The sequence below is a fragment of the Eschscholzia californica genome, unplaced genomic scaffold, assembly GCF_041429995.1.
Source record: "Eschscholzia californica isolate CP2 unplaced genomic scaffold, dmEscCali1.0.p SCAF_2, whole genome shotgun sequence".
Lineage (NCBI taxonomy): Eukaryota > Viridiplantae > Streptophyta > Magnoliopsida > Ranunculales > Papaveraceae > Eschscholzia > Eschscholzia californica.
This window is the reverse complement of record NW_028238309.1, coordinates 10,535,039-10,546,381: the sequence shown is the minus strand read 5'-3', so window position 1 is coordinate 10,546,381 and position 11,343 is coordinate 10,535,039. Positions and strand designations below refer to the sequence as shown.

The 11,343-nt window shown below is 35.8% G+C and overlaps 1 pseudogene across 1 annotated transcript; it reads right to left on the bottom strand.

Annotated features, from left to right (window-relative positions):
* Positions 1-1,186: 1,186 nt before the first annotated feature.
* LOC147556135 (protein LIGHT-DEPENDENT SHORT HYPOCOTYLS 10 pseudogene) lies at positions 1,187-3,797 on the bottom strand (annotated as a pseudogene). Its single transcript, XR_015235168.1, has 2 exons — positions 3,154-3,797; positions 1,187-1,401 (listed from the first exon to the last, which is right to left on the bottom strand). The product of XR_015235168.1 is annotated as a protein LIGHT-DEPENDENT SHORT HYPOCOTYLS 10 pseudogene (transcript).
* Positions 3,798-11,343: the final 7,546 nt, after the last annotated feature.

The following is an 11,343-nucleotide window of genomic DNA, read 5'->3' as shown; positions in this document are numbered from 1 at the left end:
AACTCTTCACCAAACCTATGGTGGATAAACTGAACAAAGAAACAAAGAAATAAAATCTCTTACTCCTTAGGATTTGAACAAATCCTAGATTACTAAAGGTTGAAGAAGATAACCACAAACTAAATTGCTTCACAAGATTAATAATCTTCTTTTCTTCAAACCAATATTCTGCTCTTTCAATCTCTCTTGAAAGAACCACTTCAGAAATCTCTCTTTCTCTGACTTCTCTTTGTTCTGGAAGTTGTTGTGTATAATCTCTTCCCTTTCATTCCCTTTTATAATGATATATAGGGAGGTTTACCAAAAGAAATAGAAATTCCTTTTTAGGCTTCAAAAAATAGAAACTTCTATTTTTTCCCCAAACAAGGAATAAGGGAAATCCTATTCCAACTAGGAGTCCTTTTATTATAAGGAGGGACCCAACAATTTTGCCATCCAATTATGAATAAAAGACTTCAATCATTTGTTGATTTTGTGATTACTTGCTTCCAATTTCTGCCATCGACATGGGAGCAAAGATGGTCAAATGGAAGATCTTCAAAGCAGATGTTAACAATTGTTATTTGTGCATGAACAATTTGGAGGGGACCCCATTTCATAAAGTTTCTATTCATAAAAATAAAAATATAATTTGGAAGTGGCATAACTAGTTACATCCATGAGTCTGATGTTGTTCTTTCGCACTTAATGCATCATCATATATATTTAGATATAACAAAAAATAGGCATTTAGATCAAATATTAATATCTATGTTCAAGTAGTTTTTCACACAAATGCTATCCAGATAGCACATGTATCGTATGACATTTTTTTTTTTTTTTTTTTGAAGTTGACTACGATCAACGTATGTCGTTACATTTGACATTGATACATCAAAGATGTGGTAAGCTCCATAACCGCCCACTCAAACTCTAACATAACCAGGCCTATAGCCCAACTAAACAATGACATTGTTCTATGCACAAAATGCTGCATAAATGCCCAATACTTGATATTTTCACAACATGCATTGGATCATATGATATGATCCAAAAACTACAAAAGTATCCCGTATTTCCACCAAAACCTTTATTACCATAATTGTTTAATAAGTTTTGGACAGTCCTTTCCCTGCAAGCTGGTTGTGATTGAAGGAGCTAGAATTAAGCCCAATGGCCTGGTCGAACAAAAGAAAGAGTTCCACCATTTAAGTAATTAACCGGATAGAAGTTATACAAGGAGAGTATTATGTAAAGGCAACAGAGAGGAAAAACTATTATAAAGCATCACAATGTTAACAGATAACCCAGATGGAGAATAACTATCTAAGATAGAATTTGGTTCTAGCTTCATGAAAGCTTCTTCAATAACTTGACCGCTTCCCGAAATTCTTCATGATCCTGCAAGATGAACCAGGCTGCCTGCAGACAAGCACTATCAGTACTTTAAGCAATAAATGAAATGTTCAAGTGATAAAGGCAATGTGTGGGAGTCATGACAGAGGGAAAGGGAGATCACTACTAAAATCTCATTCACATACCAATATCATCTTCATATTAGTTACAGGAAATAAAAAAACTATGGTAAATCACTTTGGTTGTGTGGTAACATGTATCTCTCCACAGGAGTGATCAGGGTACGAAACATATTGTTTCGAAAACGTAACTATCAAAACTCACCTTAATTTCCAAAGGTTGAACCCCATCTACTTGCCCTTAAACCTTAGCTATATGTAATGAGGCACAATTAAATTGCCAACCCCAAATGTTTTTTTTGGCAACGTTATGTATGCAATGAAAATTCCTACCTCAATAAGTTGAAGTATGAAAAGATGCAAGTAGTAACTTGTTGAACTAAGTAGAAGTTGTTACCCAAATCCTTATAATGTACTCATAGCTCATGCCGCGTAATACTACCACGGTACTTTGATGCAATGAATCCTCCATGAGAAATGTAACTTACTTTATTGGTTGATCCTCATGAACTAAAGCATGAGTGATAAAAGACATATTACTAATGACATGGGCAGAGATGTGACAATTGTGTACACAAATTAAAAAATCTATGCATATATATATATATGAACTTAATTTCTTTCAAACGAAGGAAAATGAAATGTGAAGCCTCGCCAAATCGGTCTTAGACGTTCCCTACTTCCCTATACATAAATTTAATTACAGAGAGATTTGTTAATTAGTTGATTAATGTAGTATTAAGTTCAATATCATTCTAGTTGGAAACTAGATATTATCATCGGAAATGAAACTCCGTTTAAAGCTTCTACTTACGCATTCACACACACACTCTATATATATAATTAGTTCAATATCATTCTCATTTGCTTAGAGTTCTCACTTTCTTTCTAAATATATATGCTTCTAGTCATGGGTTATTCCACTGAAGCCCTAAGCATATTTAGTGGCACTGTTGAAATCTAAGAATAGTTTCCATTTTGAATGACAAATCTACAATTTGTCTCAAAAAACATAAGTAATAAAAGCTTTGGTTCACCAAGTATATATCTACAATTTGTCTCAAAAAAAAAAAAGTATATATCTACAATGATATCAATTTTGTAGTTTTATGAGGAGGACAACTATTGAATCTTATGCTTCAAAAAGAAAAAACTATTGAATCTTATGTAATCTAAATCCTATATGGGGAACAAAATCTTTCACTTTGTTAAAAGAGACAAAGCAAGATATATAAGTATATATAACTTGCAAAGGAGAAACATGAAGTGAGAGAGAGAGAGAGAGAGAGAGAGAGAGAGAGATATGTTTGTTTACAATTATCACTGTTATATATTTAGGGGGGATTAATGTTAAGGTAAAGTTACACAGTATAATTTGTCTCACTGATTCTGTTTTCACAATCTTAAAAGCAAGATATATATACAACTTAGGGTTTTGGAACATATGAAACTAGGGTTTCCTATGAGCAATATCAGATCCATACAAGTTCATATGTTAGAGATGATTATTTGGTACAGTACTAATAGAAATATAAATACTTCATACCCAAGTTTAGTTTTATGCTTGTACATACTAATAAGTAATATCTTATGTGATATGGTTTGATGAGTTAAGTTCTTAGGGTTTTGAAAACTAACTAACTAGTTGAATATAGCTTCTAATAATGAACATAATTCTGCAATAAGTGAAATTAATTACCATCTTTGTCAAGCTCAAGTAGATGATAAACTGTAGTACTATATCGAGGGATTCGATCGGCGTTCAGCCTTAATGATTTGGTTTCTCTTCTTCTTATTCTTCTTATATGGGATCCCTCTTGCCTTAGCCTGACACTCCCTCACTTCACGTAAAAAAAGGCGAATAGAACTACTAGCGAAGGGGTTTGTTTCCGGAGTACCACCGTTCTCCTCATAAGCAGCTCGAAGACGACCGATAATTGCATCAAGACTTCCCCAAGCTTGTCTAAGTGGACAAGTACAGGGAGCCGGTGGCTCCGGCTGCCCGAAGAAAATACACCCTTGAATGTGAATTTTAGTCTTTCCAAACTGATCAAGGTACCTAAGGAATTCAAGTACATGGTTGCAATTACACTGAGATAGTGAGACTGGTGGCCTGTGGTTCTTCAAGTACTGACCAAAAGTGTTCCAGTCTCTTCGTTTCTGCGATTCATAGCGACTAAGTGGAGCCGTTTGTTGTTGCTTATGCTGATCATGACTAGCTATTGATCGGGACGAACCTTCTGCATAATGGGTTTTTCCTTTATCACTAGTCGACATAGCTAGTTTCGATCCAGAGATTGAAGTTTTTTCTTTTGTATTTGGGTAAGAGAAAACAGAAATGGAATGAACTGATCAAAGGAATATGATATTGTAGTGCAGTAGGCAAAGAAAGGTTTAGAGAAATGAACATATAGGTCCTACTGAAGGGACATGGCATGGGGCCTATCAAGGTGCTTTTGTTCTATTTTCTTCCTTTAATAATAGTAAGATTAGCTATAATATTCCTACTCAATTCAACTCACAATTACCATAATCGATCAGATCGATGTAATCATTGTTTTGATAGTATGTATATATAACACCACAATATATAAGATTGTTAATCGTGGATTAGCTAACGAGTTGACGTTGAGGCCGTGTGGCCCATGCATTAGAGCTATCAAGCTAGCCCACTTGAATCCATGATTATTTTGATTAGAGTAAATTGTATAAGAAAAAAATTCAGAGAACAAGAGATGGAAGAAGTAGAAACCTTTTGTATCTTGTGTTGTGCTTATTTCATCACTTAGTTTCTTAATTTCTCTCTTATATTTATTTTTACTTCATCAGTGATTCAGTGGTATCAAAGCTAGGTACGTACGTTCTCCATATCAACTGAAGAAAATGTTAGGCTCAAAGAACGTCGTGCCTGCGCGGGGTGGGAGGGTTCTGACCAAGATTATGATGTTCAGGCCCTCTCCAGTCTGATTGTCAAGACAGAGACAATGTCAATGTTAAGTCAATATAAATGGCTTATTCAGTCAAAATAATAGACATAATTAGGGGAAAAAAACTAAGACTTTTGAAATAACTAAAGGTGTCATATTTATTATGTGTAATTTAACTTATGTGTGAAATACTATCTGTAACTATGGACGAGAAGTTTTAAAGGTGCCTCTCAATACTGTCTCCCAATAGTGTTATTAGCGCCTTCCTGTTACTGGCGCCTCCATATTGGCATATTCTAGAAAATGGTTAAAAGCTCCCTCTCTTAAAGACAATAGAGATTCTTCATAAAAAAAAAAAAAAAAGACAATAGAGATTTGTTTGGTGTTAAAAATTCAAATTTGTATTTTTGTTGGTTAAAAATCAAATATTTTTGCATCCTTTTTGCAAGTTGTTGCAAAGCTTTTGCAAGCTGCTACAAACATGTTGCAAACTGCTGCAAGTTGTTGCAAACCTTTTGCAAGTTATTGCAAACCTGTAGCAAGTTGTTGCAAACTTGTTGCAAAACTGTTGCAAATTTTTAGCAAGTTGTTGCAAATTACGAAATTGCCTAGAGAGCCGAAAAATTAAGAAAATAGAATTCTTATTTCACTAAAACAAAAATTTATATGGAATTTTGATCAAATTTCTCTTTCGATAAAGAGTTCGAAAGTTTATATGAAGATTACTATTTACGCGGTCGATACAATTGTAGGGAAACTATCTTCTACACTTGCAGGGGAACTATCTTCTTTCCCAATATTAGATATTGTACTGAAAGGCATCTTTTGCTAAGCAAAGAGGTTGAGTCACAAATTAGAGTCTAGCTATGAATTTGTATTGAAACTTTGGAGATAATTATACCATCACCCCACTAATAATGCACTTCAATTTTAATACTAATAATCCCAAGACAACAGACTGCTACTAGTGTTCTTTTTATAGCTGGCTTCATATTTACTTAGATTTTCATCACTTTTCCAAGATTCACTCAGACAAGCAAATTTAGCTTAGCTATCTATCTAGGTATCTTGAATAATGTCATAGTTGTCCCTTAGCATTTCATCACCAGGAAGAGTTCTCTCTCTCTCTCTCCCATCCCATATGTCTCTCCTATCAATCACTATTATTGGTCCTGTTTAATTGGACAGCAACTCTTCCATGGATGATTTTGTTAGTATGTTTTGCTTTAGGCCGATACATGAAAGGATAATGCTATTATGCAAGTTGTCATAGATTGACCATAAGTTCACTTAAAAAACAAGTGATTAATGTCACATGATCAACTTTACATTTAATATAAGAAATATTTGAACGACGGCTAAACCTTTACAACTTATAAAATTTCTCAATTACGAGAAAGAAAAAAAAGTAATGACATATTCATGAACTCTTGAAAAAATTAACTAAACGAACAAATAAAGTTCGTGCGGAAACCTTAACGACTTAGGGAATAAGAGAAACCCGTGACAGAGGCTCAGCTAATAATGGTTGGCTTCTCCATTTCCCTAGCTCTCCAGTTACAAACTTGGAAGGTATAGGCTCGGACCATATTCCTTTTCTTCTTAAAACTTCTAAGTTGAACCACTCGACACTAAGGCCTTTCAAATTCCTTTGTACTTGGATGTCTCATCTAGATTGTCATCAATTCATTGAGGACAACTGGTCGACAAACCAGTCCTACAACTTGAGGAGTAACATTCAACATAATCTTAATAGCCTAGTCAAAAGTTTGGTCATTTGGAATAAAATCGTCTTGGGTAACATTGAATAACAAATCAAAATTATCTCTTCCCAGCTTTAGTCCACTACTAATAAGTCTGCTCAATAAGCCCTGAGCAGCCAATTAGAAGACCTTTATCGTGAGCAGGAAATTATCTAGAAGGAAAAAGTCTAGAAACTCCTTTCTTACCTTAGGTAATAAGAACACGAAGTACTTCCATTCTACTACTATTAACAGAAATAGAATTACTAGAATTCTCTCCATAAAAAATAACAGTAGTAACTGGATCTCTGAGGAAACGACCATTCCCCAAATCTTCACCAGACACCATTAAAGATATCTCTACGTCTCGGAATATTGTATCTTCTTTTCCATCCCGTCACTTCAGATACCCACAATAGTACTCTTACAGGTATCCCCTCCAAAGAGGAAATTGATTGAACTATTAAAAGCATGCGAGTAAAAGCAACACCAGGTCTAGATGGTTACCCCCCCTCTTTTATTGTACTAACTGGGAGATGTATAGTAGAAAAAGATAATGTAGGAACGGTTCAATCTTTCTTTGAGGGTGCGAGCCTCCCGTCGAGCACCAGTTACACGCACATCTGTCTTATTCCCAAATCCCCTACTCCCCAATCACCGACAGATTATAGACCCATCAGTCTGCTCAACACCACTTGTAAAATTATTACCAGAGTCTTGGCAGACTGGTTGAAACCGCTTCTTCAATTAATTATCTTTCCGTTTCAAGCTGCTTATGTTCCAGGCAGACAAATTACTGATAACATCATTATTGGTCAAGAGCTCATACAATCGTATAATAAGCTCAAAGGGGCAAAAGGTTACTTTGGCCTAAGCTTGATATGTCCAAAGCTTTCGATCGCATTGAATGGTCCTTTTTTGCGGACATCATGAGGAAATTAGACTTCTCTAATCATTGGATCCATCTGATTATGACCTATATCTCTAGTTCTTCAATGGAAGTTCTTATCAATGGTAGACCAAGTTAGGTTTTGGTGTCACCTATTGTTATAAGCGGAATCTCAAACGTCTAGTATGTCTAACAGTAGCTACCAGGATCGCATGCAAGAACTAAAGATGAACTAGAATGGGATAGAGATTTACCTGAATCGTTTTCCCTCGAACTAAATCTGGTACCTTTATCCCGAAGATCAAAACTTCAAATTGCAGTTCCTCTACTTGAGACACCCGAGCAAACAACTTGATCTCCCTCCTTTAGAGTCGGCAAGGACCTTATCTATCTCTCCACTTGATGAAGATCTCTTCTTCTTTGACTAGATAGATAGGTTGAGAGCATTTTCTCTAAAATCCCTCTCTCTACTTGATGTTGTAGAGATTTATTTTTCATAGAAAGCTTCACACCTTTTTTGTTCTATAATTGTCCTTATATAGAGAACCGTAAAGTTGGAATCATATTTCAATTAGGATTCAATAAAGACTCTAGAAAAGATAAGACCCAGAATCCTATTCTGAATGGGATTTCTGTTCCATTTAGGACTCCTCTTATGTGGTCGGCCAAGACAGCCCCTTTAGTAGGTTGGGCCTGGCCGTCCATAGCTACGGTCGACCCTTCTCTTTTAACCAGGACTTCCTTTCCGGACCTCCTTTCCTGACCTAGTTCTTTCTATCTTTATCTAGATCCTATCCGAACCTTTCGGATCTGTCAAATTGGATTTAATCCGACCTTTTTCCTTATTTCCTCTAGTAAACTCTCTTAGATCAAGCCACCACTCTTTGGTGTAACCCGTTGTAGGATCCGGTCGATGTTAGCCGCGAATCACCGAAGTGATCCGATGATCGTAGTTGGCTTCTAGCTAAGCATTACGATCCCTAATTCGACCAGACTAGATGATCTTCTGGATAAAGTTCTCATCATCCTCTCTGACAAATTGAGCGCATTGTCAACTTGGTCGAATGACACTCCTTCAGAAGGAAATCTCCTTCAGACGGAAAGGACATATCCTTCAGACCGAAAGGTATATCTTTCAGACCAGGGCCCATATTCTCCCCTAGTAGAGGAATTCGACATGGAGACCCCCTATCCCCTTTCCTATTCACTTTGGCTATAAAAGGGCTTAGTAACAGGCTCCTGGGATCCTCTAATGTGGTTAACTCTTTTGTCAAGTTCCCAAATACGAACCTAGATTTAGTTATTGAACATCTTATGTTTGCTGGCGACTGTATTATCTTTGGTCGCAATTCTGTCGATAGTATTCACAACTTTAAACACATTCTTAACTCGTTTTGCAGTTCTTTTGGTCAAATGATCAATTAAACCAAGTCTAATATCTTCTTTCTCATAACTCTCACCTGAAATTCAAGCGAATGATCATTAGAAATCTTAAAGTTAGGCAGGCTTCCCTTCTGATAAATACCTGGGAGCTCAACTTTTCATTGGAGGTAATTAAGACCAAGGTCTTTAACACTCTTATTGACCAAATACATTCCAAATTGTCCAATTGGCAGAATAGATTTCGGTCACAAACGGATCGTTTTGTGTTTGTCTGAGCAATTGCGGTGGTCATTCCTTGATACTAGATGCAATTCTTTGCCATCCCAAAAAGCGTATGCAACCGCATTCAGACTTCTCAAACGTCTTTTTGGTGCAAAAGGTATATGTACTATAGCTTGGTCCTCCATTTGCCTTCCGAAAAATCGTGGAGGCCTTGGGCTCAGACATCCGTTTATAGATAATCAGACATTACTTAGAAAATTGGCTTGCCATCTAAAAATAGAACCCAACGCGGTTTGGGTTAAGTTGCATAAAGTAAATACTTCCATAAAACTCAATATCCTGGCCTGACAAAACAAGCCAACTCGCGGACGTGGAAAGCCATAAACAAACAGCTTGAAAAGAACAATTCCCTTTCCATCTAGGAACTCCACGATGGTGCTCAGATCAACATTTTGACCGAAAACTAGATTTCTAACCATCCCCTCCAATTGCCAACATTCATAACTCTACTCTTATTCGCGTGTCTTGATTGAATCAAAGCAATCATTGGAATGACAACTTAATCTCCAACATGTTCGACACTAACACCTGTAACTCTATTCACTTTATTCACAGGCCTGAAGAAAGACAATCATTCCGTTGTTAGCTCGATGCATACCAGCTAATGGAAGAAAACTATAACCTTGCTCACAACGGTATCAATTGGAACTTTATTTGGAAGATTAAAACTATTTCAAGAATCTCGCTTTTTTTGTGGAAATGTTGCTCGGGCAGCCTATCAGTCAGAGGTTGTATTGGTAAGTACATCGGTAATATTTTCTCTTGCCCGTATTGTAATCAAATTGAATCTCAAGATCATGCATTGTTGCAGTGTCATTTTGCAAAAAAAATATTTGGTTCTATTTTAATATACAATCCACTAACATTGTGTCTTTAAAGGAATGGATCATATCTTGGCATGCGACTAAGGATCAGGAAAACATAAATCTAGATACATATTATTCTACCATACTCGGATTTATCTGGAAGTCATGTCGTGATCGATGTTTTCAACAACAAATAATTTCATCCCAGCTGGTTACTGTGCAAATTATGGTTTTTCCTAACTTTACTCACCACCACACTACTAAATGTAACTCTTCAAATATACTTCAGTGGTTAGCCCCTTTTTTTTTTGTTGAAAGTAGTGGTTAGCCCCTATTTACCTTTATGTTAAAGTAGATACACGCGCATCGTTTATTAATATTAATGAACAGGTTGGGATCAGTTGCGCAATACATAATCATAGATATCAACTCATTTCAGCTAAGGTTTCTTTAACCAGATCCAGAAACGTAGAAGAAAGTGAAATCATTGCACTCCTAAAAGGAATCAGATGGATTCATTCATGTTGAAAGTGACAATCAGACAATCATGAGGCATCTCAAAAACCCGGCACACTTGATTCAATGGTCAAAGATTCATATTTCATGCTACAGAGATTAAAAAAACTAATTTCGAAATTCCTTGGTATCAAGTTCTCCTACATCCCGCGAAAAGTAAATGTTCAAGCAGGTAGTCTCGCTAAATGAGCTAGAAATAATGATTGTATAGAATTTGGACAATTTTCCCCTCTTTTCTTTTCCATAAGTATTATAATAACTCTTTGATTTGATTAATAGATGTAGCTATTGCAACAACAAAGAAAACCTTCATTCCAAATAAATAAAATACTAGAATCCTAAAATTTTATGGATCATTGTTGGCCAAGTTTAACTCTAACTTCTTTCAACAAAAAAAAAAAAGAAAAAAAATTTAACTCTAACTTTTTCAAAGACTTCATATATGACATTGAAATTCCAACGGCGCAATGTACACAAACAACTATAGCCTCTCACACCTCACTCTAGACGACATTGATATTACGGTGTCATCTCTATGTATAAGAGACTTCTGACTTTGGTACCACGTTGAGACCCAGCTAACATATTTATCTCTTCAAAAGAATATTTGATAGTATAACCATATCGAGTAGTCTAATAAACGGTATGACTCGGGTAATAACATGTTGTCACGACCCACGCACCCAACACAATGCTACAGGGTTGTGGCTAACAATTTCAGGGTCCAGTTAATCGAGAATCTCAATGAAACTGTTTTACACTCGAAACAAAATTTTGAAACTAATTAATAAAGAACAGTAAATCATTTTTTCCACCGCACATTATTTAGGATTCACGAAAAGAAAATTAAATTCTAGGACAAAGACTCAAAACATTGAACAAGCTTGTAAGGTAGGTCTCTTAAAAAGGATAATAAATAGACAATAATTGGGCTTGAACCTTAGACTGTGTATTAATTGTGGAGTACTAACCAGATGAGTAGTTATGGTTCAATTCTATAACAATCAACCTGATAGTAGGATATCTGGCCCAATTCCTCTACCAAGATTTTACCCTTCAGAATTTGATAAGTTCCACAAGTGCCTACAATTTTTGGCTAAAGGCTCCTTTCCCTTTTATGGGAGACCCATAGAACTTCCCCAAGTTATCATGGAAAATCTTGGGCTCTGCCTATTTTGCTCGTTACAAAACTTTGATGTTTGATGAAGTTTTTCATCATTTTGGTTTCATCTTCACATTGTGTACCATTTTTTCAACAACTGGTTCATTAGGCATATATGCTTGTTGTTGAAAATGGTGATGAGATAAAGCTACTTTGTTTGAAGCTTTAGGTGGCATCAACCA